Raw genomic sequence first — 27,762 nt, forward strand, 5'->3', positions numbered from 1 at the left:
TATTTTCTTACAATATCCCATTTTAATATGTGAAGTATATTTTCATGTAACAGTTCATGATTACTGTGGTTTTTCAAAATTAAAAATTACTTAAGATTTTGGTTATGAAGCAAATATGTGAGCAGTTGACTGTCCATTCATTTGCATGGCAATTGGTCCTGTGTATGTAGTGCTAAAATTACTTTTAATGGTGATAAAGTCTATGCTGCCTTGCACTGACAATTAAATAAGAGTGTATCCAATAGCTAAAGATGTCTGGTAGTAGCGCTTTTGAAATTTGCAGTTTGTCCAGCATCGTAACTAGGAAAGACAAATGTTTTTTCTATGAAGTCTGGTGTAGGCAGTCAGCTAAAATTGCCCACTGCTTTAAAGTGAATCACTGAGGCACTTTACGTATTAAGGTACGTTAAGTAATATAGCATAATGCAGTAAGAACTAACCTGACATAAGCAGACAAGAAAACATTATTTATGCTGCATCATAATTATATAAAAGCACCCATTCTTTTTTAGGAGGGAAAACTTTAATTCTTCAGAGCTCACTTGATACATCTACAGCAGTAATATTTCCTGTTGTTTTATCCCAATAAAGAGAGAGCTTTTTTTTTTCAGGCTTAGTGGACAGATTTAATTTGCAGAGTATTATAACTTCGTAAAATTCTAGAAACCTAAAAGAGACTTTGAAGACCTTGCAGTTCTGTATTTATATGACAGACAATTTTGTATCATCTGTGTGTTTAGTGTCTGGCCTAACATCAGTTCCCCATACTACTGCAATGTAACTTTTTTCTGCTGAATTAATGGAACTACTTAGTGAAAAAGACTGCTTCCAGGAGGTCTCTCTTCTTGTGCACTTGCATTCAGCAATATCTTCAATATTTTTAATTGAGAAGTATTTCTTTTAAGGTGACCGAAACTTTGTTTTTTCCCCCAGAAGCCTAAAATTGCAGAGTTCTAAACGTTTATCCTTGAAGTGAACGACTCCTTGTGCCAGGCCCTAATACAGCTGTTGGCATTCTTGTAAGTGGATTATCAGTCTCCTAATATTTTGATCACATATAAAAACGTATGCTCAGCTTATGCAAAATCCTGCTAATTTCCTTTTATCCTTTAGGACAGAATGCTGGAAAAATAATACAAAATTTCAGTTGGTGTAATTTTTCCATATATTATTATTTTGATATTTAAAACCCAGTGAAAACAATGGAACAGAAATAGTAGAGTGATAAAACCAAGTAAGAAATAGTATAAGTGGTTAATTGGTAGCATTCCAATACTGGAAGCAGCTGTCTTTCATGGTAAATCTCTAAAGTTCCTATTTAGCAAAGAAGAGAGCAGCCATCAAATAGGAAATAAATATACTAATTAAGAGGGAAGTACTTGTGCAAGGAGTGTACAAAGAACAGAAAGGGTCAATTTATTTTACTGTAAACTGCGGATTCTTCTGACAGAATTCAAGCTGCCTTCAGTGGTTTAGACCCCTGTAAAACAAGGAACTCAGTCATTAAATTATTTTTAACACAGTAACTTCTGAACTCTGATTATGACTTCAACAGTGATAATGCCTAAAACTCAGTTTATTGCTTGAAACTTGGTGGAGACGTGCATGAGTATGTGAGGAAAAAGTAAATCTTGTTTCGCAGAGGTAACATTTTACTGCATTTAAATGAATGATTGTAATTGCAATTGCAAAAGAAGAAAGACAGTGAAAATTACATTATTATATTGATTAGCTCAATTATGTCATTTGTTCTAAATCACTGGGAAGCTGTAGCTAGCTGAAGGAGGAGAGGTGAAAATATTTCTCTTTGCTCTACTTTTCTTTAAGAATAAGGAACAATAGGATATTCAACCAGGTTTTAATGACTGGGGAGAAGGAATTCTGTTGATGTTTAATAAATCATACTCCTAAACAGCTAGGAGTTTTTTCTTAACTTCTTTAAATCTAGCCCATGGTTCCTCGTGTTTTAGTTTCTGTAACTCCACCAAAATATCTCTTGGTCTTCGTATCAGGTGAGACCATTTTCGAGCATAGACAATGATACCCTCAATGATTTTAGGAATGCAAATTTTTAAAGATCCTTCTTGTCTTCCTCTTAATACTTTATTTGCAAGATAAGCCAAGATATTTATATAAATAAATTATATATTAGTGTTCAAATAAATTGCTGAATATATTCAAAAGTAAGTTAGATAACAAAAAATAAACCCCACAAAGTATCATAAGCAATGAATACTTAAAAAGGCCTCGTGCAAGGAAAAACAGTGAACTTATAACTCAAAATGAAAAACTCCAGTTTTATGTATGCATTCTGAAATGCTACCACATCTGTAGGAACAACGTATTGGGCATTAAAAAGTAATAATAATCCAGAACTACAACTAAGATAAACATACTCTATTTTAGAGTTAAAATTACTTTATACCTGTCTGATTCCTCCTGGTGTTCTAAGTTTGTTATGCTCTTGGTACAGCTGAAATATTCTCTGTGATCTTTTAGAAATATTACCCCTACTGTACAATGATAATTTCAAAATCTTCATTTATAGTCAGTTATCTACCATAAAATATATCTACTGTATAATTTTTGCTGTAGTACTTGAATACATTTCATGAAAATTAAATGTATGAATCTGTCTTTTTAACACTGCCAGCGTGAACAAATTATCAAGTTATGATTTGAATGTAAAATGTATTGATAAGTACTTAGCATTCTCACAGTTTAATAAGATTTTGGAAAAAAAAAAAAAGTACTTTTCTTTGTTTTCATTCCTTAGCTTCTCCCTTTCTCTCTCTGCTCGTCAACTAAGTTAATGTCTCTCTTCTAAATTGTTCAGTATCCAAGTATGGGTGGATATATTTACACAGAGTGAATTACGGCTGGATGCGTTCCTATGTCAACATGTGCCACGTTGATTTCTTGTAAAGTAGATCATTATTCTGTGTGGCATAAATAGTATTACCAGACTGATATGATTAAAGCCAGTGAGTCATTAATTAGCATCTAATTAAGAGATGAGTAATGTACACCAGCTATTGTATTATGTTTTTCTTTAGAGAAAGTGATTCAGTTTTGCATGATACTGTGCAACAGTTACGCTTTTATGTTGTATATTACATAATAAGGTGTGTGTGTTGGAGTAAAATTTGTCAGTTTTGCTGAAAAATGTGTTAGTTTTACAGAAATTAAATCCTAGGCTATTTGATAAGTGTACTTTGGCAGGGGATATCTTTAAGGAGAAATTTCTCTGAACATATTCAAGGTAGTAATTTTGTCATTGTGTGAAGGTACTAACGTGAGTAATTAATGTTAACTTACATGGAACAGAAATAGTCTTTTTGTGTTCTAAGATATTTGTAAAATAAATTCAAGGGGAGGAAGGAAATTGCATGAGTAGAATGAGCCTGCTTGAGCCTAGGAAGTCTCCTTATTTGCCACCTCTCATTGTCAATTGATTATTAGCAAATCATAATCAGTCTCAAACAGTGCTGGCAGTTCAGAAGAATTTTGTTCAGATGAATAGCAAAGTATGGAGACAAGGATTTAAGAAAATCCATTAAGTGTGGGTGAAATATTTATACTAGTATTTCGGATTGACAGGTTTGCTTGAACATAAATTACAGTTTTACTGAATCACGTGATACATACTCAGTCTCTTAATAATTTGATTTTATTCCACTGTTTTTAAAAAAAAATCCATTATTACTGTATTTTTAAGACTGCATAAATGAAACTGTGACCAGAATGTTATTCACATTGACAACTTCTTCTGACTTTAACATAATGCTTTAAATTGTTTTCGTCTTTCACGTTTGCAACCTGTACTTGACATTTACATCAAAGTTGAGTGTGAAATCTGAAGACTTCTTGCAAATACAGATTTCAGAGAAGTTCTAATAAATCATGATTTATACTGGTTTGTGCACTCTGATGCATCAGAAACAGTTTCGGGGATGATTTGTCCCTTGCTCAAAGCAAGATATAGGTTTAATTCATATCAGTATCCAAGTTTTCAAAAAGGATGTCAGAATCTTGCCTACAGACTCCCAGGTGCAGTGAACATGTAAAAATTGAACAACTAGACTTGTGTAAAGAATACTAATACCCACAATTTAGCCTTAACCTACTGTAGTGGTCATCTTTGGATAACTTTGTCTGAAATGTGTTCTTTCCAGTGTTTTTTCTGTCATTCTCCCCTATATCCAGGTTTCCCCTGTCACGTTATGAATGCCTTCTGAGGTTTCTATAAAGTCTCCCATTGCTATCATTTAGGCTAGTATATTTTTCATTTGGGGTTCTCGGAGTAATTTCCTGGCATTAATTACTGAAGCTCATTAAGTCCCTGTTAGCTTATAATAGATGTACTTATTCAAGTTATATTTTTACATGAATAATTTAAACCCAACTTACTAAGATGTTAATTTTAAGCTCAATACAATGCTAAGTCTCAGATGTCTTGCTCCCCAGTTTTGAACCTTCTGTTAAATATGTAGATTTTTTTTTCAATGTAGTGCATAGGAAAGAATCAGAGTAGGACTCAAAATTTCAAGTTTCATCAGTGTTGTGGAAGGAAAATACTAACAACAAATGTGTTTTCTGGATATCGTTTTCAGTTTTATTAGGCACCTCAACAGAGCAAATGTCCTCTGTACTCTTCAGTGAGGCCTAGTTTTCTAGATCCTTCAGGCAAGAAGTAGGTGAGAGAAGCAGAGCCTAGTATTCTCAAATCAGAGAGAGATGGTTTTTGAAACTTAGCCATTCCAGACTTGAGAGGGCTTTGTTCTGTGGTGGTTCCCCAACCCTGGTGAACACTGAATTTAGGCAACTAGATTCTGCTCATCCTGCTGTTGGTGCTGTTCAACTCCGTATTAGGGCTGGGAAAATTTTCAGTTGAACCTCTAAGTGAACGATTTGGCTGGGTCCAAAGAAGTCACGTTTTAACAGAGCTGCAGAAAGCATTGTTCTGGTTTCATGTCAAAACTAGCAAAATAGGTCTTATCATAAGTCATGTAGTGCAGACAAATATGTTTCCTATCCCAAAATGAGCATTCAAAACCAAATGGAAGTCATCCCTTTCCTTGAAAGTAATTTTAAAGGGTGTAAACCACAGAGTCAAAATCGCCAGACTTGATATAGACGTGGTTTCACCAATTCTGTGGTGCAGTTCTTAGAAACAATAGCTTTGCAAAGACTGCCAAAATAAGCTTTAAAGTAGGTATGTGTATACTTCATTTCTAACAACAAAGTGAAGGTAGGGCATTAGAGATGGATGCTCTTGTGAACGATGTGGAAAGAATCATTTAACATGGATAAGTTTCTGTGGGCTAACGAACATTAGGCATTCTAAGTTAATGCCTACGCATGTATCCTTGCCCCCAGCGCAATAGCTCTGTCTCTTTTATTGGAAGATTAGGTGGCTTGTATTATTTCATGTTTATTGTGGAATGTGTAGGACAGAAAAATGATGGCTAAGGTACAGAGAAGAAGCGGTTGGCACTGTCTTGTTTGTAAACCAGAGATTGCACCCAGTCCTCATTTTACCTTTCTACAATGATCATACCCTTAATTAGCCTTACTAAGGGTACAAGAAATGATTGAGGGTAGCTGAGTAGAGCTTGCTGTATACAAGTAACACCCAGGAAAGTTGATAAGTAAAATGTCTAATGAATTTTTCATAGTTGTTATAACAACAGTTTGAGTAACAAATGATGAATTAAAGCAACTACTTCTGCTATTATTTACCCTGGGGTAGGGCTAAGTCTAGAAGTCTGTGAAATAGGTTATACTTGTTCACAAGGCTGTGTAACTGATAAGAGACTTTAATTTTCTTACATCGCTTATTGCTTACTGATGTATATTCCTCACACCAGTAATATTTTGGGCCTTATTAATCTACCAAGTGTCTTTTTACCCTAAATTCAGGGAATAAGTGATAATAAAGGTGGTGGTAAATCATAGTTTTATTCTAGGTGTTTCAAGACGCAAAGGAAAATTTGTCTAGGAAAATATCCATAGTAGCCATGCAAATGCAGCTTTTCAGTTGAAATCAAAGTTGTGGATAGACACCAACTCGTAAGGAACCACACTGCCATCTCACAGCAGAGGGTGCCTAACTGCCCTTCATGTCACTGAAGTTTTAAGTAGAAGGAGGTACAAATTACTTTGTTTCTCATCAGTCAGCAACCTGTTTATTACAGTAAATGAGTCATGGCCCTGTATTTCTACCATACTGGTTCAGAGGTCTACAGGTGTGATACCAACAATCAGAGATCTTATTATAGCCTGTAGGTGTAAAATTATTTCTTTCTTTGCATTCCTGCATAGATTTCATTTGCATTTTTTCCAGTATGCTTTCACATCTATCATCAGAAGTTCTCAGTAGTGATTATCAGCTTTTGTTGTTGTATGTTGCTATTCTGCTATCTGGTAGAGTCTATTTTTAATATTGCTTCTGACTAATGCGTGTGCAGGCTTGTCTCAGCAGTTCAATCCTGAGTGTCAGGCATTCAATTAAACAGGGTATTTTATTTTATTTGAGAAGACTGCAGTGTGTCTAGCCCAGTAACTATTCGAGTGAGTAAGAAGGAAGGCAAATATTTCTCTTGAAAATGGCATAACATCTGCAGCCAAATGTGAAAAGATCACAGGATTAGCTTTTCTTTAACACTATTATTTCCTTTCAATAGAGTGTAAAAGTTTGAGGGATGAAGTTTAATACTGTGTGTTATTGCAATAAGATTACTTTTGCATACGTGACATAGCAGCAGTAAACTTGTACATCAGTTTTGGTTAATACCACTTGGGTGTATGTGTTATCATTTTATGGTTTTGGTGAGTTCTTGCATAAGATCATCTTAAGGTATGCATTTGTAGGTGTGTATATATTGATCTATGTGTAGTATTTTTAAAGTTTGAAACTTCAACAGGTTTTTTTGAACACATTTGAAGTTTTTGACTTGGACATTGAAATTTGAATGCAAAAAGATTATTCAGATGTGATTTAAAAACAGTTTAAAATTCCATACTTTACAAGTATGGTACTGATGAAATAACTTCATATGAGTAGTTATTACTTGGGATGTAAATTTTTCTGAAGCACACTGTGACTTAGTAGCTGGTGACCTGCTTTTGAAAACAACTTTACATATTTAAGATCATAGCTGTGTTGTCTTTTTTTAACTGCACCTTAAGCATGCTTCTGAAATTCGTCATCAGCATTGCATTCATCACCTTGCAAGCATTACCTGATCACTGAAGTAAGAGTGAATATAAGAGTAAGTTTTTGCCAAGTTGAATCGTGTTGGCTGAAACTGGTTACTAAGCGTTCCCAGGAGTAAGCTACTGTTAGAGCAGAGGGGACAGAGCTTGTACGAGCATTTAAATTGATGACGACTCAAGCTTATACCCCTTCACATACCCCAGCTACAAGGGGAGAGTTGCCTGTGTCCATTACATAAAATGCCTTTGATTTGCTACAGGTCTACCATTTTTTTTGCTAAAAATGGTAGACCTAAATCCTGTTTACAATAGTGGCTCTACAAATAATCACACAAAAAGTAGTCTTGGTACAAGTGTTACTCATCCAATTGACATAAAATCTATATTGTTACATATACTCCTATGTAAACTTTGAATGTAAAATATCAAATGGTCTAAGTGATAGTACAACTAATAATTTTAGGTGGTTAGAACACTGTCAGCTGTTACTGTACATTTAGATAACATACAGAGTGCTAAGTATACCTGCAACCAAAGCCTGCATTAGAGTTACTTGCTGTTCAGTAGCAATAATCATCAGTGTTTTCCACTGGAATATATTTGCAGGTCAAATGTCAGGAAATTGATGATGTAAAGTTCATAGGTCGAAAAATTTAAACAGAACAAGACAAGCTTCATACTTGCATACAGGACTAGTCAGCTGAACAATTTAATAGTGTCTACCTAAAGTGGAATTGGCATGTGAGTGTAATTTTGTTACGCAATGCACCCCTGCTTACCTCCAACTTTCAAAGATGCTAACAGATCTAGTTTTACTCTATTTCTATAAGCCATCTCTTGTTCTTACTCCTCAAGCTGATAAACTTTTACTTCTCAAGCTGTACTATATCTTTCAACCTTAATAAAAAAAAAGTCAAAAGGAATGACTTTTTCCTCAACAATGGTCTGCCTTTTCTTTTCAAAGATAATGCATTGTCAAGAGCTGAACTAGCTCCTGCTGGTGTATTAATTAATACTACCACCTGGATCTATCAACAGCAAGACAGGCAGATTCACACTAGGGGATAAAAAACAATCTGCACCTTGTCAGCCCTGCCACACTAGGAGTAGTCACAGGTCTGCAGCCCCTGGTAATTACTCACCCGGGTCTTCACACTGCCTGCATTTCCATTTTGATTGTTGACATTGCACAGTACTGCCTCATCTGCCTAAAAAGGTGGGAAAAAAGTGAACAAAGTATGTCAGGCCTGGTAATTACACCACTGTCACCTTTCACTCTTCTAGCTATTGGACCCCATCAGCAAAATGATAGTTGTCAGTCTCCTGTTAACCGTTTCATTAAAAGGGAATGATTATGTTAAGTTGAGTGAATGAGTTGACACTAAGAATCAACACCTTCTGAGCAGCTGTGAAAACATTTAGAATGGATTTATATACCAAAACCCTAACTGGAATGAGAAGGAAAAACTACAGGTTGTACAAATTAATAATAATAAAAAAAAATCTTAATTCAAATTAATCTTGTGTGAGTGGGTGGAAGAATGGGTTCAAATTCCTGAGAAGAAAATAAACCTACATTTTTTAGGGTCTGCATATATTTAGCAGATAGCACCTATGAAGTCATGAATTAAACTCCACTGAGAGGATTTCTCTGTTTTGTGCCAGCAGATTTACATTTCCAATATATTCCACCCTTTTAAAGCATTTGTGGTTTTCATCTGTTGGTACCAAACAGTCAATTTGTTTCAGGACACGAGAAAGAAATGTCAATGGTTTCTGCAGGAAACAGAGACTAGACTAAGAATATGTCAACAATTCTGACTCGAGTTTAAGGACTGGCAACAAAATTCAGTGCATGCTTCTATTGCAGGTTCCACAAGACTTGTCTGCAATGTTCATTAAAACTTGCTGTTTGGATTTCTTAACATAGGAAGTATATCAAAGCTGACTTACAGTATAGTTAACAAGCTGAGCTGGGTGAATGTGCCAGTGAAATGATTAAAGAAGTTCAGACATTCTTTTTTTTGAGAATTCTATTCAAATTGTACAGAAAAAACCTGTTAACAATGTTGATATGTTGTGAGAAGGCTATGGAGAGAGATATTTAAGAGTATCTTGTTTCAAGCATTTGAACATCTTCATCACTTGTGGGTTGTTGGGAGGTGACAGGGAAGGAGGTCTTTGAGTCAGAAATCCAGCATAAGACCGTTAAAACTTGGTGGTGTTTTCTGTTTCTTAACAGAATGAATTGTCAGCTGAAGAGCAGCTATCTCTAGTTTAGATAAATGTGGAAAATGTGACCTTATGCATCATTAAGGGAATGATGGATAGATGCTACTTAATGGAAAGTTTGGTGCTTATATCTCAAACTGAGTACTTGCTGTAGCAAGATGAAAATAATTTCTATTTCAGAGTCACCTTTAAGTCCAAGGGATTTCCTACACATAACAATAATCAATATGGCTTGCTTAGCACAGAATCATCTAGGTTGGAAGAGACCTCCAAGATCACCTAGTCCAACCTCTGACCTAACACTAACAAGTCCTCCACTAACCCATATCACTAAGCTCTACATCTGAATGTCTCTTAAAGACCTCCAGGGATGGTGGTGACTCAACCACTTCCCTGGGCAGCCCATTCCAATGCCTAACAACCCTTTCCATAGAGAAGTTTTTCCTAATATCCAACCTAAACTTACCCTGGCGCAACTTTAGCCCATTGCCCCTGGTCCTGTCACCAGGCATGTGGGAGAATAGACCAATCCCTGCCTTGCTACAGCCTCCTTTAAGGTACCTGTAGAGAGTGATGAGGTTGCCCCTGAGCCTCCTCTTCTCCAGGCTGAACAACCCCAGCTCCCTCAGCTGCTCCTCGTAAGCCTTGTTCTCCAGACCCCTCACCAGCTTTGTTGCCCTTCTCTGGACTCTCTCGAGCACATCCATGTCCTTCTTGTAGAGAGGGGCCCAAAACTGAACACAATACTTGAGATGCGGCCTCACCAGAGCTGAGTACAGGGGCACAATCACTTCCCTAGACCTGCTGGCCACACTGTTTCTAATGCAAGCCAGGATGCTGTTGGCCTTTCTGGCCACCTGAGCACACTGCTGGCTCGTATTCAGCCGACTCTCAACCAGTACTCCCAGGTCCTTCTCGGCCAGGCAGCTTTCCAGCCACTCATCTCCCAGCCTGTAGCTCTGCTTGGGGTTGTTGTGCCCCCGGTGCAGGACCCGGCACTTGGCCTTGTTGAACTTCATACAGTTGTCCTCAGCCTATCCAGATCCTCCTGCAGAGCCTTCCTACCCCCCCCTATGCCTACCCTTGGCGTTGTCTGCAAATTCATTATTCATTACTTTTTGTCAAAGAGAGGGTAATGCTAACAGTTATTTATGATCATTTTGTAGAAGCACGGAAGCCCTTCTATCCTCTGAAGAAGAAATCCCTAACCACCACCAAAAAAATAGAATTCCAGACAATTTAAATCCTAGTAATGTCCATTTATCATATGCAGCTCTATATTAATATTCTGAAGCGTGGATTTATTTTTTTAACAAAAATCGCCCCTTTAGATAGTCAAAATTGCAAGTTTGTTGAGGCAGAACACTTCTAAAAGGGTCAAAGAGAACACATTGATATGCTCTTATTGTCAAAAAATTCTACAAAGGATATCTCCTACGTGCTCTAGTCCAAGACAAAAGCTAAAAAAAAAAAAATAATAATAATGTCAAGGCAAGGACCAGCCTTTCAGACAAAGTTGGATTTGCAGTCAAATACAATCATTAAATCCATAGAGAGCCCTCAAATGGTCATACTGGGATATGCCACTGAGTAGGGCATACACCAGTGCACAGTACTTGGCTTTCCATTTATTTCTGTTGAAATTTGTTTGAACTATGTGGCTGACAGGTTTGGTCCTCATTGGAGAAACATGTCTGTCTCTGTCTGCTTTGAAATTCAACAATAAAGGGGTTCACAATGCAGCTCCCTCATATTGTGAGGCAGCTGTTGAGAGAGCTGTCTAGGTGAAAGGGTTTTAACTTCATAAGTTTATTTTAATTTGGTCATTTTTGTGACCTTCAATGTCTTCTGCCAACTCTAAGTCAGGTCATGTAGCAAATATCAACATACGGAGTGTGAAAGATTGAAGGAGGAGTTGAATGTGTAGTTCTTCAGGCTGTTTTGGGAATGGAATATTTCTCTAGAGTTGGAAATGAGGGACATGTTTCTTATACTACACTTCTCAGGCTGCTTTGGTGCTTGGGAGGGCTGGGATGGCTGGTGTTGCTTTTAGGGACCTCAAATCTTATGCCTCAAAATACTGTGTGTTATCGAATCATTGTTAATGAGGAGGATGATTACCAAACCAAGAAATTGATAGGTGTGCTATTGGTTTATTGAAGTATGCCCTTCTTGTACCTGGTGCCAAAGTAATCTCAGCTGTGTATTGACTTGTATAGCACCAAATGAGGGAATCGGGAAAACCACCATAAATAAGTTAACCATTTTTGGCTGAAAGGTTCTGGTTCATGCAAAATAAATAAAAGAGTTTGGAAGCAAGCCTTCCTGGAAAAAAAAAAAAAAAAGAATTCATGAAACCAAATTCCTTTATGAAATAATACACAAAATGATAAGCATAATTTCTAATGTCAACTTGGTTAAACAAGAGAAGGTGGGAACAGTGCATATATTTGCACTAGCAGTGTTTCTATTCCAAATATTGTGTTTATGTATCTATTCATCTTTCAAAGCAGCAAAATAATTATAAGAGACTGATTAAAAATTAATACTCTGACAGCACTTTTGTGTCCAAAAGTGCTGCTCATTCTAGGCCATCTTCCTATTAATTTTTCCGTTAAATTTCTTTTTTCATCTTCAGCCATGTAGTTTTACCATGAGAAGTGAAGCGGTAATGTAGTACTACGTCCTCCTTTTATTTCAACTCATGTTTTGAGTTATTGAGTCTAAATAGATTTTGAAATAATGTTGGAATGATGCTTGAAAACCAGACCAAGACACAGTGAAGTGTCAGACTGAAATTGCTGCACCACAATACTGGGGAATCATTTTAAAAACTGTGAATTGACTTTTGATTTTTATTGTGTTTTGAAACATGTTAAGGTTAATGAGTGTTGTTTTTTTTTTTTAAACTTCATTTCTCTGCTTTCTTCCCTCCTTCTTTAAGGTAATTGTTACATCAGGTCACAAACCCCTTAAGCAGGAGTTGTATAATAGTAACAGAAAAATTCCCCAGCTTGAACTGAGTCTCTAGATCTGACTCAGTCTAGTGTTGAAGCTGGTTTTTTTTAAGTCAATTTTTGGTATATCAATATACTAAGGAAAAAAAAGGAGGAAAATGTCCCTTTGATCAGATTTAATTCATTATGAACCACAAACCAGTCCATAAATAGATGCATCCTAGTGATCTTGTACTCTGATTATTCTTACCTCCCATCAGAGATTCTGGGAGTTCAGAAATTCAGAAGTGAAACACTGTCCATAACCATTCAAAAACTGATTAACATTCAAAGGGAAACAGTTTACTACACATAACTACTATGATACTATCTTTAAGGAGTGAGATAATTTGCATTTGAAATGTAGAATTGTTGGTACAAGCTATTCTTTTGGAATATTGCTTTGAGTTATAAACCTACTTTTTTGTCTTTAGTATTTGTCACAATAAAACTTTGATCGAATCTCTTCTCTTGCATATTTTCCCTGGCGTCTTTACTTGCAATCTATTATTAAAATGCTTATTTGAATTGTAGGGTAAAGACAAACTGTTTTCCTCTATTAAAAGTTTCTCAGTGTGCAGGCAGGTACCTACGCAGTATACTGCCTCGCTGAGTAAAATACACCTAGGAACATATAGATACAGAAAGAAGTCTTGGGAGTTGTTTGTTGATTAATGCATTCTTCCAATATAGTTTATCCCTGCAAAAAAATTTAATTTTTAAAAGTGTTCAAAATCTTGAACTTTAACTCTGTTGATGCCATTATTACCTTATCTTCTGGAGTTCTTCCTCAAAATATTGTTTTTCTGCCAGTAAAGACAAGCAGCCCACAAGCGAAAGTCCAATATATTATATTCTAAATCAAACACAAATTAACATATGCTGACTCATAGACTGAACGTTCTCAAATTACACATATTTTGTTCCTTAGCTATTTTAGGTTATGTATGTTCCCACGTGTACGCTACAAAACCAAACATAAAACATTTAAAAAACACTTTTAACAGTTTTAAGTGGATGCACTATTTCATACTCCTCTGATATAAACAATATGAGAAACATACACATTGTGTATGAAAAGGACCAAATTCTAGTTTTGACAGATAATTAATATGAGAATTCTGATGCATTTTTTCTCCCTCTCAATGACACGTTTTTCTCACAGATGTCAGAAAAAATATTGAGTGCTTGCTTTTTTTTTTTGCTTTTTTCTGTTTGCTTTGTGCGTTATTTTTTGAAGGTAATGGGTACTGTGTGAGAAGACTATATAGATTTGTATTTGAACAAGCTATCTAGAAGGAAGAGCCTAAAACTATGTTTCTTCTGCTAAGAGTATTATTCAGGCTCCAGTGCTTTCCAGAAAGTTACATTAGATTAAAAAGTCTATGAAGAGGTGTGGTTTTAGAATCACTTATTCGTGAATATTTTATTTTTCAGAAAAAAGGTCACAACATTATTAAAGGGATATCAATTCTAGATACTACACACACACCTCTTCTTATCACCACCCCCCTTCCTCCAGGGTACAGAGGAAATCCCTCCTGATACTCTAGAGCCTTTACTAAAATTCAGTAAGATGAAATATGACTTCTAACCTAAAATATTTTAAATAATGGGGGAATGGAAATAGACATATAAAACAAACAAGCTTCCACAAGAAGTAGTCATAATATAGTTCTGGCAGATGAAATTATGTCTTCAGCTCAAATTTCATAGGATCTGAGGGAGTAAATCTCTGGCTCAGAATCTTAAAATTCTGGACCCTGTTTTGCAGCCTCCTGGCACAGAACTTCTACAGAATTAGTCCGGTTCCATGGACATTTTAATCATGGAGAAACTAGAATGCTTTGGGCTTAAGTCTTTAGATTTAAAACTGTAAAGAGAGAGATTCTCTTACCAACGTTATGCTGTAACTGGATCTTGCTGAACTGAATCAATAAATCCATATATGTTTGTTTCTTTCATAGCATGGAGAATTAGAACATTTGCATCTTGATCTAGCATAGCTCTTGGAGTGGCAAAATATGAGTGGTGGACATGGAACAGGACCAAGAACTAAAACAGGGGGAAAAAGTGTCTTTTTTTTTAATCTTGCATGAAATCTAAAGATGCTGCAGATTCATTCTTTTCACTTCGATGTTTACCTTTTTATTGGTTTAAGTGACAGGAGTCACTTGGCGGGGGGGCTGGAAAAGATGGCCTCTAGAGGTTCCTTCCAACCTCAGCAATTCTGTAGTTCTGTGAGTGAGAGCAACAACTAATTTTCTGCTTTGAAAAAGGTATATAATGAAGTGTTATGAGATTAAATGCATTGCTAACCAGGGAGAAGTTGAGAAATTTATCATGATGATTTACAGAGATTCTGTAAATACACAAACTTTACTACAGTCTGTTTTTAAAAGCAATGATTTTGTGTGTCTTTGCTTGACTGGTTTAGTAAATGTTAGAAGGTTGTAGTCAGAAGATAACTCTAGAATTTTAAGCTATGCCAGGCAGAGTATTTTGGCCTTTCCCCTCGTGTCTAGTCAAATACCTCTTAACATGAGCCATATGTAAAACTGCATATCATAATTCCTTAGATTATAAAACCTGGAAGATGATACCTGCCTGGCACCATGTATCTAGCATCTGATTATTTATTTAATATGCTACTGGCCTAACAGTGTTTTGTGAGTATGGATTCATTCATTTTGAGCAGGCAAAATCATTAGAGTAATAACACATGACAGTTTGGGGTTTGTATTCTTTCAGCATCTGTAATTAAAGCAACGTGCTTTTTCTTAAATTGTCAAATGTATGCATTTTATATGGGCTTTCGTATACTTATGTGTTTCCAACTCTGGAATCTGCTAGTGAAGAAGCAAGAATATAAACTGACCATGACTAGATAGCAAGGTGCTAACAAACTATAAAGTATATAATTTGGCATATTTTTTGTCACTGATATGACCTATTTCACTACCATCATATGGAAATTAGCCACACAAATGATCTGCACATCAATATGGAAGATTGCTGTCTATTTTTAGAGATCCTAATTTTTAAGCAAGTCTGTCACACAGACATTATGCAACATGCATGTATGTGGATTTGTACACAGTGAAGATATATACATTTCTTTGAACAATATTAGTATCCACATCTTTCTAATTCCCAGTTGTTCTCTTCTTGCTTGAGGGCTTCAGTCCAGCCATGTAAAGTCCATTTATGTACTGTATGCTAAAAAAGAGGCTCCCATGTGTGAGCAGAACTCCTTTCATCATCATGCCTGTGGAGGATTGAAAGTGAAGTGAGAATTTCTTTATATTGTCACAATCCTAGTGATTTAAAAAATAAACAAAGCAAACCAAAATAAAATTAAGAAGCAACAAAACAACTGATGTTTTACAATAACATTGCTGTTTCGCTTTTAATAGCAGGGATTTCCATGATCTGTTTTGCTCCATTTAAAAAAACAACAACAACAACAAAAACCCCTTCCAATGCAAATCAAAAAAGTCAGGACAATTGAACTAGTGTACTGAAACTGTCTTAATGCAGTTTCTTTGCTACACAGTACAGATGTGTATTTTGTTTTTATCCCCCTCCAGACTTTTTAAAATCACATTGTTATCTTAGTCTTTGAAATGTAAAAATGCTGGGACATCAAAGAAATATTGTGATGGTCAAAGAAATTTAGAAGGAGACTGTATATAATGAATACTTAACACTGGAGGTTTACTACATGTTTTGTGAAGATATCCATTGTAGCAACTCAGAGCTGGAAAATGAGGCATGAAATTGTTTGTAGAAGGTTCAGTAATTTGAATGTTAAGCATTTGTATGTTCGTTGCAAAGCTAAGCTTGAAGTTTTAGTCATAGCATGGGTATTTGTGCTGTTGCTTGTTTAACAAAAAGCAGGTAAGAAAACTTTACAGCAGCTGAGGAAAAACATTCTGAGAAATAAAAGAATATAAAGACCAACTCTTGAAGAGATATAGATGAGGATAGCCTATTTGACTTAAGTGGTGTTTTACTCTAGCTGAGGATCTGAGAAGCACAGCAAATTAATCTTCTCAAAACTTTTGCAATGGGATTCAAACCCACCAAGTGATCTAGAACCAGATAAGCTGACATTAATTACTATAGAGAGCTGCTTAAATCTTAATCCTGCTATATTTATACAGCTTTTAGTATTTGAGGTTTTTTGTATAAAGCTTGTCAATGCCTTTGCCAATCATAGCATCATTTAGGTTGGAAAAGACCCTTAAGATCATCAAGTCCAACAATCAACCTAACATAAGTCCACACCTAACCCATGCCCCTAAGTGCCACCTCCACACATCTCTTAAATTCCTCCAGGGATAACAAATCCACCCCTTCCCTGCACAGCCTGTTCTACTGCCTAACCACCCTTTCTTTGAGGAAATTCTTCTTGATACCCAGTCAACAGCTGTGCTGGCACAACTGGAGGCCATTTCTTGATGTTCTATCATTTCCCACCTGAGAAAAGAGACCAGTCCCCATCTTGCTGCAACCTCCTTTCAGGTAGTTGTAGAGAGCCAGGAGTCTTCCCGCAGCATCCTTTTTTTCCAGGCTAAACAACCTGACTTCCTACAGCTGCTCCTCATGTGTTTTGTTTTCTAGTCAATTCATCAGCTTTGTTGCTCTTCTCCAAATGCATTCCAGCAACCTAATGTTCCTCAGTCTCACAGTACTTGCACTTTAGGAAAGTTATGCTTGCAGAAGTCTGCATTTTTTCTTTTGATTCTGTTGACTTCAGTCAGGATTGTCCGTCTCTTTAGTACAAAATTTCCTTAAAGTTGGTAGTTGCGTCATGCGATGAGTGGTCACATTCTCCTATGACAGAGAATGCCACATGACCTGCTATATGACAAGAGGTACACATGATTGGGACTCCCAGTGAATGTTAATGTGATGGATGGTGTTTTTGAAATAGGGAAAAAAATACCATGGAGTGGCCTGCTAAAGCTATTTATACCATGTGTGTGTTTACTTTCTAACACAAGAATTCTAACTTTCTAACACAAGACAGAGGACAACATAGTCAAATGAATGTTTCACTAGCCTGAGATTAGTCCATGTGCTGTAGAACATGTATCAGTTTCTCATCCTTTTTCTCCAGTTACTATATAAAGCAACTGTAGCACCTTGAAAATTTGCATGAAGGTCAGCTAGCCAAAGCCAGCAGAATTGCTGAAATCATTTTTTTATTTCCTCATTGCTCTCCCACAACCTTCTGAAAATAAAGATTTAAATGTTCTCATGACACATTTCCAAAGTAAGTATTTCAATCATCTAGAGTTGCTGTAGTCTAAGGAACAGATCTGTAGTATTACGAAATTCCATGGACTTGCAGTAAAGTTGAGTTTGGGTCTCTGGTGGTAGCTGTGCATTAATTATCAGGTAGTGTAATGAAGTCTCTGGTCATAGTGGTAGTTCTGGTAGCAGTTAAAATATTTCAGGGAATAGGTTTTATGGGTAAAACCAATCCTGTGGCTTTTTGTATTATGTGATATTTGTATTCTTCTTTCTTACTTTCACCAATCACTTATACTGGGTTTGATTCTAGTCATCCTTACTGAATTCTGTAATTCTGTTGGCCTCAGTGTTTTTTTTTTTTTTCTTAATCTGGAAGCTGCCAGGGTATTGCCAAAACTTTGATTTGTGCACATTACAGAACTAGTGAACATGATGATTAGTCATGCCTGTACTGTGGGAGTATTCACAGCTAGGCTGACTAACTTCTGAGGACTCACTCTGGTATGTTGGATTTTGCTCTACTATTAGTGTCACTAAATTCATACAAAACAGGGAGTGGGTACATCATTGTGAAAATGGAAAAATGAAGTGGATGGTAAAGTTCCAGTAACTTGAACTGTCAGGCTTATTTGGATGTGGAATCCATGAATTATGTTCCAGCACAGCTGTGCTTTTTTTTTGATTGTTCATGTAGATGTTCTGTGTCATTTTCCATTTCCCTCAGAAAATAGCTGAGATTCATGAACCCTTGATAAATTGATTTGATTTTTTTGGTCTTTGCATTTTAAATTGTGTTAAAACTATATTCTGTACAGTATCTGAGCAGCTATTTGAATCTAAATATTATATTTAAAAACAGTAAGCTGCAAGACATTCAATAAGCCTTATTCTTTTCTCACTGGCATGTTAACATCCCAAATCTGTATTGATATCATTCTAGAGATTTATCTTTTCTGAAGGTTGTTAAATTGCGTTCTGTAAATAGTTGATACGACTTACCCTTCATTCATCCAAATCTGCATTTGCTTAGGTGGACAATGTTGTTATATTGCTTTGTCTTTTACAGAGGCAATTACTACTGTGTTACATCTCATCCAGTCACAGACATCTATCTACAAAGATTCCTATTATTGCAGACTGCTGTTTAGAATTCTTTTTGACTAGTTATTGTCTTGCACGCACAATTTTTCTTTTCCTTTTCCTGACGTTTTTCAATGATTTTTGACATCTGAGAAAAATATACCTTCAGATGATTAGAATGTTGCTGCCTGGTCTCTGCTCTAGTCAACCACAAGACAGCTAAAAAAGCATTAGAGAAAGAGGAAATTAAAAGGCAATGGTACATGATCTATTTTCTGTGCTGTTTATTGAAAGATTGGGGGGATGTTATGTAGAAAATGCTTTTGCCTTTCTTGTTTTTTTGTTTTTTGGTTTTTTTTGATTGGTTGGGTGTTGGTTTTTTTGTTGCTTTTTTGTTGTTGTTTGTTTTTTGATCAAGGTATTCATGCCCATATATTTGAATCTCTGCAAAACTTAACACTGACTACTCTCCACATGTCAGATAAGGTCAATTTGGGCAATTTACCTCTGTGTTTTAGTTTTTATACTTGCCAGCATCAGTAGAGGCATTATGTAATTTTGTACAATGCTGAAAAATTGTCAGAATTTTTCCAAAAGGGATATCCACTCCTTTTCCTAAGTGGAAAGAATGAATGCTAAGAATTACTATAGATATGCAAAGTTATCACAAGTAGCTATGAAGAGGACCATAAAAAATTAGTTTCTGTTTGGCCTTTTTTTGGGGATTCTGTTAATCACAAGGTCCTGATGCATCCAAACCTATTTTTTTTTTTCTTCCTAATACTGTTGTACAAACATCAGTCCACCATAATACATTGTAACAGGCAATCTGTTTGCAGGGCAAATGTCAAGTATTTTTCTCCTTTAAAGGAAAAGAAAAGAAAAAAGAGAAAAAAGATTAGACAGCTACTTTAGCAATTGGCCCACAAATAGGGTGGAAAAAATCCTATACTGCTTTTCTGTTACTCTTCTGCCTGCTTGCATACTTGTTGTCCTTTCTACTTTGTGTTGCTATTTGACTTGTTTTACTTATTTTCTGTGTACTTTTGCAAGTGCTGAATTTAAAGCTGTTCACTCTTAAAATACCTTTTACAAATTAGCACTTTTTGTTCACTTAGTGATAGGTTTGTAAGGAAAACCAGCTGAACCAATAAGACTGAGGTTGGTAGAAATCAGCAAAGCTGGAACACATCGCACATAGAGAATCTCTATCTCCAAGATATTTTTTAAAGAGTCCCTATATTCCTAATTTGGAGATTCAGATAAAGACAATGAAGATGTCATATTTGAAACAGAATATGATATGCAGCACATCTCATCCTTAGCCTACATCTTCTTTCTAAATATTTGTACATATATTGGGCTTAATTATCTTTCCTGTTGTTTTAATTAACGTAGAGAAAATAGTTTTTCTCCATCTAAGTTTTAAGTAGTTGCTCCAACAAAGAGAAACATAGCTGCTATATGTATGGAACTGCTCAGTATATGCTAGCTCACCTTGTCAGGACAAGTGCAGGAAACATGCTGAGAATCATGACAAGGTTTATCCAGAGTTCTTTGCTTTCCAGAAATCTCCAATCCCTCTGCAGACCATTACCAACTACCAAACTTAAGAGCAGCCCTCAATGACTTTATCTTTCATGGCATATAGTGGTGCTATTTATGAAAGATCAGGAAATCTCATGAGGCTGTCTTCTCCTCTGCTGTGCGGTTTCCAACTATTACTGTTACTTTTATGGGAAAAATCTGAAGAGGGCAGAACATCCCTTCTCAATTTACTCCCTCATTTATGCCAAGACATCTTAAGCCAGAGTTGGTCTGTGGTATTATAGCTGAGGAAAAAAGTTTGAGAATATTGAGAAAGCTGTGAATTTACAACACATTTAATCACCATATTTTCATGAAGCTGTGATTCAAAATAAAATGTCAGTGGAGCCAAGACTTTGATTCCAGGTGGATTGAAGAATTCTGATCAATTCAGATGGACAGGAATACTCAGTATATCAAAAGAAACCTGATTCCTTCCCCCACAGGTTTTTTTGAAGGCTGATGTCATATGTGATGTCAAACATGTTTAGACGTATTTTGATTCAGAATAGTATTTTCAAGGGAAGACTCCCAGTATAGGCAGAGTTTATGTACAGTGATAACAGATTATTTTGCATATTTAGTCTTTTGTTGAAAATGCATGTGTTTGTTGTTCAAAATGGAATTTCTGCTGCTGTATATGAATTGCTTCAGATGCACTCCTCATATATACTTTATCTGCCTGAACTAGAAGAAGAGATCTAACACGTCATTGTTTGTTCAAGTCATAATTCGGATACCAGCTTTATATGAAGTTTAATAACTTTAAGAATGAGCTATAAAATAAGTGTATTGGTGTATACCTATAATTCTATATTATCATCCCTCTTTAGACACATTTCCCAAGACATTAAGTAAATACTTTAAAGACTGAGGAGTAATTTTGGTCTTTGGTGCAGTACTCGAGAGGGTAGTTAAAGAAAATCTATTACTCCTTCCTCCCTCAGGAAAGATGAAGAGTGGTGGGAAATTAGCTCCTATTGCCCAATTATACTTTATCCTGGAGGGGTGGTTGAAGAACTTCCATTCGTCAGTCTTTTGTATCATATATTGCATGTTGACTTTCTTCATTCACTGAGAAGGTGGTGGTTTATGCAGGATGAGAGAACAGGGAAGGTAACATCTAATTGGTATCTCTCATTTACATGCACATCCACACACATTATAATGTTAGTTAATTTTATCATGTTTCATTCATTTCAGCATATAAAATTTGTGCAATTCAGTGGCCAAGTTATAAAAATGTAATTACTTTTTTTTTATTCCAAGGAGCAACATACCTTCGACGTACTTGGTTTTTGAGGATGCGTAATATTTTAGGCCATTTGAAAGATGCTACCAGTTTCAGAAGCTGCAGAGTTTGAAGACAGAATGAACGTACTCTGTACAATCAATCAAAAAATGTAAATTTGTTCTACTTTGTTTTCACTGATATAACTGTAATAATACATTACATCCTATCATTTTCAATTCTTTACAATGCAGCAATTTAAATCTGTTGTAACAAAACTTGTGGAAGGATTACGCCTCCTAATTTGCTCTCCCTTTTTATTCACTATGCACTGATAGGAGTTCTTATACAAGATATTTAATACTGGGAAGTCTCATCCAATCTATTAACTCCTGTCCACTGATTTTTACATCAATTAAAAAATAATCTTTTATGTAGATTTGACTAGGTCATCAAATGTGGCTGGATTTTCTATTTTGATAGATAAGTGATGGTATTAGCTCTTTAAGAGATGTCCCATTTACTTTTAGATTTTATATTAAAAACATTTAAACTTTTTTTTAACCATCTCACCATTTTTCAAAGTTCCTCTTTTGATTCCTTAAGGAAAAAAATCTTTAAGTCTCATTGCAGTCTTGAAATGTGAAAATTGTAATCTTAAATCACCAAAGTAATATTGATTGAGATTTTTTGGATGTTCTAAGACCACTTAGCCCCACTGTAGATGAAATCATTTTTGCTTCTGCTCTGCACTGAGCTAGACATAATTCCAGCTGTTATATAGAAATATAGAGAAATAGAGAACAACAATTTTAGTGACCACACTGTAGGTATGTGCTTTTTAAGGGTATTTTTTTTCTGTGCTACTCAAGGCAATTATTGTTCTATAATTAGAAATCAGTCATATTTCATATTATACAAACAGTGACTCATTAGGCCCTACAGGATAGATAACTAGTATCAATAATTTCTCATTGGTTTCTGGATACTTTCCATCTGTATTTTAAGTGAGCTTTTGTTGTTCCTGTTAACAACAACAAAAACCTCAGCTGGATTCTGAGCTACTTAGTAACAATTGCCCAATTTTCATCCTCACATCCTTTCATTTCAAAATTGCTTGTGCAGGTGGTGGCTATACAGCTCTCCTCCTTTTACACAACTGTAATGCATGTGATCATTATCTATCTGGTTTTAGACCAGGCTACTTTGCAGGAATTGCACTAGCAGAAGTCTTTAATGATCAATTCCTTGCTGATCACTGCTAGCATCCCACAGAAACATTCTCAGTGCCTCTTGTGGTAGGTCTGATTGACCCTTTGACGTAGTTGAACAGTCTATTCTTTGCAGCTTTTTTGGCATCAGTGTTCAAATACTTCATTTAGTTAAGTCTGAAACAAGTGGGTGTGCAAATGAAACTGTAGGAATTTGCTTCCAAATTTGAAAAGCTATTTTTCCACAATAGGTCTGTGTTCTGAGTCTCCTTTCTACTAATGTCTCTGTTCTTTCTCTTCTTCTAGTGTTTTTCAGTTGTATGTCAAAAAGCTCTCACATTCCAAAACACTATTTTTCATGACCTTCAGGAAAAGGACAGGACACGAGGAATGTTTCCAGTTAGGAAATTATGTTCTGCTTTCAAGATAAATGAGTGAAATTACATCTGTATCCTCTATTAATATTTTGATGTGTACATTTCTACAGAAGTCATTACTTCTATTGCCAAGGAAATACAAAACCCCCTATTTTTTCTAGCAATGCACTCCAGTCCTGACTCAGAACAAGCTTAATCAGTGTGGTGATTTCTGTTCTTGTTGTATTCTTTCTCATGAACGTTTAGGATATAAACACAGTACTGTTTCCAGGAGTTGGAAACCACATACTTTACAAAGTGTATAACATTTTTTTAGATGGCTAGACACAAAGTTCCAAGGCAAAGCTATACAATTTTTCAAACTAATTCCATATCTGAGTCCCTCTTCATAGATGCTTATTCACAAGAATACCTTGCTTGTGCTCATGCATTTCTGCATGAAGACAAGATTGTTCATATAATGTTGCTCTCTTGCATCACATTTGAGAATTCATCTTCATTTGTTTTAAATGCTTTTGATAACAAATGGTGATTGCAAGTGTGATGTGACCTGCCTTTCCTGTAATACCTCTAGGAGGAAGTAATCAAACAAGGTATGCAAAGAGAGACAGCTTGGTTGTCAGCCATCTGTTTAAGAATAGGCCTTGTCCTTACAAAGTGCTTAGAAGTTTTTGAATGGATAGCGTTAGAAAAAGATAATTCTTAGCAGCAGTTCAGGCATATTCCCTCCAGTAGAGGGCATTAATACCCGAACATACAAGTCTAAATTCTCTGGGAATAGTGTTACTAACAGGAGATAAAGGATGAGCATGGCAGCATGTCTTTTGGTTTTTCAGGGTGGGAGAAAAAAATAATTTTGTTATATTCCTAACTATGTTTTCAGCTGCATCTTATATCTCCGAAGGAACTGAAGAAACAATTATTTTTTCAGCTACCCACATTCAAAATGTGGAAAGCAATTTACAGCAAACACCAATAGTAAGCAAAAGAGAACATTTTGAGGACTGCTGAAATTCGTAAGCTAGGAATATGGGAGAAAACCAGTGCTTGGTGTATATATGAGCTCAGTGAAAATGTGACCTATGAAGAAACCTGTAAGGAAGATAGAGTGGACAACTGTAGAAATGGTAACTGACTCTAGGATCATTAAAGTAAAAGTGGTTCTTTACTAGATTAAAACAAACTATCTTACTTAGAATCAGAAAAGTGTCATTACGCATTATGGGGTCTGAGCACAATGATGCTTACTCCTAACAAAAACAAACAAACAAAAAAGCTTATCATTAGGAGATGGCTAGCTGACAACCTAGGGTGACAGACCTGAACAGTGACGGGACTGGAATCCTGGGCCTTGGTCTCATGCTCTGGTAGTAACTGGTCTGGCTTCTTCCTAGCATATACTCTTCAAACAGTTGAGTCCTGTTTGCAGAGCTTTTGCCATAAAGCTGTGGTGATACTCAATGGGAAGAAATAACTCGGTACAATAGGTATTTTGGGGAAATGTTCACAGTGCTAGATGATGCTGATTCAGTCCCTTACAGTCAAACAGTCTCTTCTTTCAGGGAGGAGGGAAAGGAAAAGATCAATGAGGATGATACTAGTGATCAATTTTTTTTTTTTTTATGTCTAGGAGAGATCTGGGGATATTTTCTTGTAGGAATGTGTTTAGTTTTATAGCCTTGTTTACTTATGCAAGTAAGTGACTGTATGATCTAGCAACCTGAGTTGAATAGCCAGTCCTTTTGGTCTTTCACAGGCTATGAATACAGTAAGAGCACTCAACCCTTCTGAAGATATGCAAATGCAGGCATTTAAAAGATTTACATTCATCTTTCACAGGCCTCAGAAATATAAATATGAAATATCCAGAACCTTGTCACTTCAGTAATAATTAAGCTGATGGCCTATTATGTTCGATTGCAAATCAATATAGTATCTTTTGGTGCCACTTGAGTTCTTGAGGGTTGGCTTGGGGCCAGCACTAGTTATACAATTGAAGAGCTGCAGCTGCATCTAAAACTTCTCTGCCATTTCCATTCAGAAAGAATAGACTGGTAACAATGGTGGCCAGCCTCTTCATAGTAATTGTGTGCAAGTACACATTTTGAAATAGTGTTTTTGTTCAGCAGGTGCTGTTATTTTAGTTTAATTTGAATTTTGAAATATGGAGTAGAGAAGGGGCCTAATCTTAACAGCATCTAACCTACAGCTGTTCAGAACAGGACAGCAAACAGCATATGTTGCTTAGATGAAAATCATAATTGCTCATTCTTCCTGGCATATTAGCAGACCAGTGCTGAGCCTCTGAAATTATCTAGCATTTTCAGGCTTTTACTTTTCAAAGCAATCTACAATACTCTGGAAGAACAATTCTAGAGCATCTGACTATAAGTTTTCCCACAAGCAGCTATGTGGTTTTACATCAGAAAGCACAGAATGATTAGATAGTTCACCAAGGCAGTGTCAGAAGTACTGACCTCTGGGAACATCATTACTGAATTACAAAGTCTGTTAGCTCAGTCCACTCCAAAAGCTGATGAAACACCTTGTGTAATGATGATATATTTGTTCATTTGCCTCTTCTCCTTTAAATGGAAAGAAAGTCCATTGGGGTTTGAGGAGGACAGAAGGGTCACAAATTTTTGGAGCATATACATTTCTCAAAATTTACTGTTTTTTGTCCAATTTTCTTTTTTCCTATGACTTTTGTTGTTTAAAATCTGAGTTAAACAATTTGTATTTCTTGGAAAAAAACATCTCTGTAAATGTTAGAACACAAGACATACTAGAAAAGGCAAAAATGGAAAGACATAAGAGGTGGGATTAGAGTCGGAGTTAACATTTAAAGTCTGATTATCATAAGTCAGTCCCCATAATCTGCCTAAAAACGTGATTAAAAAGGTGCTGACAGTGACTTACCCTGAAAAGTCATAGATGTGAATTTTAAACATTCTCAGTCATTTGACAGAACTTGTGTGGTCTACATTAAGGTATGATATTTAGGTCTTTGCATGATCAGGTCTTAAGTGAGAATTTCAGGTGATATGCATTTGAAATTGGAACACTTATTTAGATGCCTTAAACCTGATCCTTTTCCACATGTGTGCCTGTTTATGCTTGAGTCTTCTTAGTAGTCAGTACAGAATTAATACTACTTAACTTCAGTAATACAATGTTTTGGCTCAAGCAAATTCATTAAAAAGCCTCAATAACCATTACATGTATATAGTAGTATTATTAATTTTTGCTTTTGGATTTATAAAACAATGATTTTTTTCACAACTAATATTCTGTCAAAGTCATCAAATCATTTCTAGCTGTAATTTCATTTAGAGCAAGATCCTGAGGAGGGGAGAGACATACATGCATACTACTGCGCTGCTAGTAAGCGCCATTGAAGATACTGGTTTTTGAACTAACCTCTGAGGGAAACATGAAATAATGCACCTGCAATTCAAAATGCAAATAAAACCAAAGAATAAGGTTTATTCATGAAATGTTTCCCTGGAAAGCTAGAGATTTATTTGTTGACAATATTAAAGGGGAAAAAAAAAGTATGGTGCATGTGAAATGCACTGTCTGGTTTTGACAAAATAACTTCTTTTCAAAATGAGGTGCTTTTTTCTTAGCACTTTCCAAAGGAAGATAGAAAGTGAAAAATAGTGAATTATGAACAGGATAATTTTTTTCCTGCAGCTTCTGGGAAGGCTGACTAGGTGAGGTGCTCTGTTAGGTTTGCTTCTCATGAATAAACAACTAGTTGAGATACAGTCAGTGGCAGTCTTTGCTGCAGTGGCCAGGAAATGGTGGAACGTAAGACCCAGAGGGAAGTGATGAAGGTAAGTAGCAGAATAAAAACCCTGTATTCCACCAGTGCTTCAGCTTATTTGAGGAACTGAAATGTGAGGTCCCATGCAAGGCTGTTCTTCAGGGCAGAGAATTTGGTTGATTGTCAGGAGTAACCACCTCAAAGCACGTTAATGGCCTATTCCTGTGGACAGGAAAATCAGCAGGTGTGGCAGAAAGCCATCTTAATTGAACAGTCAACTCCTGATCAGGCTGAAATTTAAAAAGGAAGTGTATGAGAGGTGGAAGCAGAGAGATGGTGAAAGAGAAACCTGCCTGCAGACTTGGGAATGTAATTACGAAAGCCAAGACTTAGACTTATTTTCAAAAACAGGCAAGAAAAAAGATTTGAGAAACAAGAGGCTGGTTAAACTGGAAAATAACACCAGAAGTCTTTATGGAAGCTAAGCACAAGAAAGACAAGAAGGTGTTCGGTAAGTCTGTAGAATTATCAGGGGGTAAGTCATTTCTGACCAACCTTGCTGCCTTCTCTGAGATGATGATTAAATCTGCAGAAAATCAGAAGAGCACTATGCATCACTTATTATGGTTTTATCAAAGTCTTTGGCATGTTTTGCACAGTATCCTTATAGCCATATTTGAGAGACATGGACTGCTGTGGATTGGTGGGGTAAAATGTTAGTGGGCAGCAGTTCAGTCTTAATTGGTGCTGGTTCTGAGTGGCTTTCATCTGGGCTGATAATGGGGCGTGATGCTTTTTA

At 36.0% G+C, this 27,762-nt stretch overlaps 1 protein-coding gene across 1 annotated transcript in view; it reads left to right on the forward strand.

Annotated features, from left to right (window-relative positions):
- The window catches only part of INSC (INSC spindle orientation adaptor protein), a 510,527-nt gene that overhangs the window by 295,368 nt on the left and 187,397 nt on the right, over positions 1–27,762 (forward strand). The window contains exon 28 of the mRNA XM_083840240.1: positions 934–1,019. The gene's annotated coding sequence lies outside the window, so the exon portion shown is untranslated. The remainder of the gene's footprint in view (positions 1–933; positions 1,020–27,762) is intronic.

The sequence above is a fragment of the Anser anser genome, assembly GCF_964211835.1.
Source record: "Anser anser genome assembly, chromosome: 5".
Lineage (NCBI taxonomy): Eukaryota > Metazoa > Chordata > Aves > Anseriformes > Anatidae > Anser > Anser anser.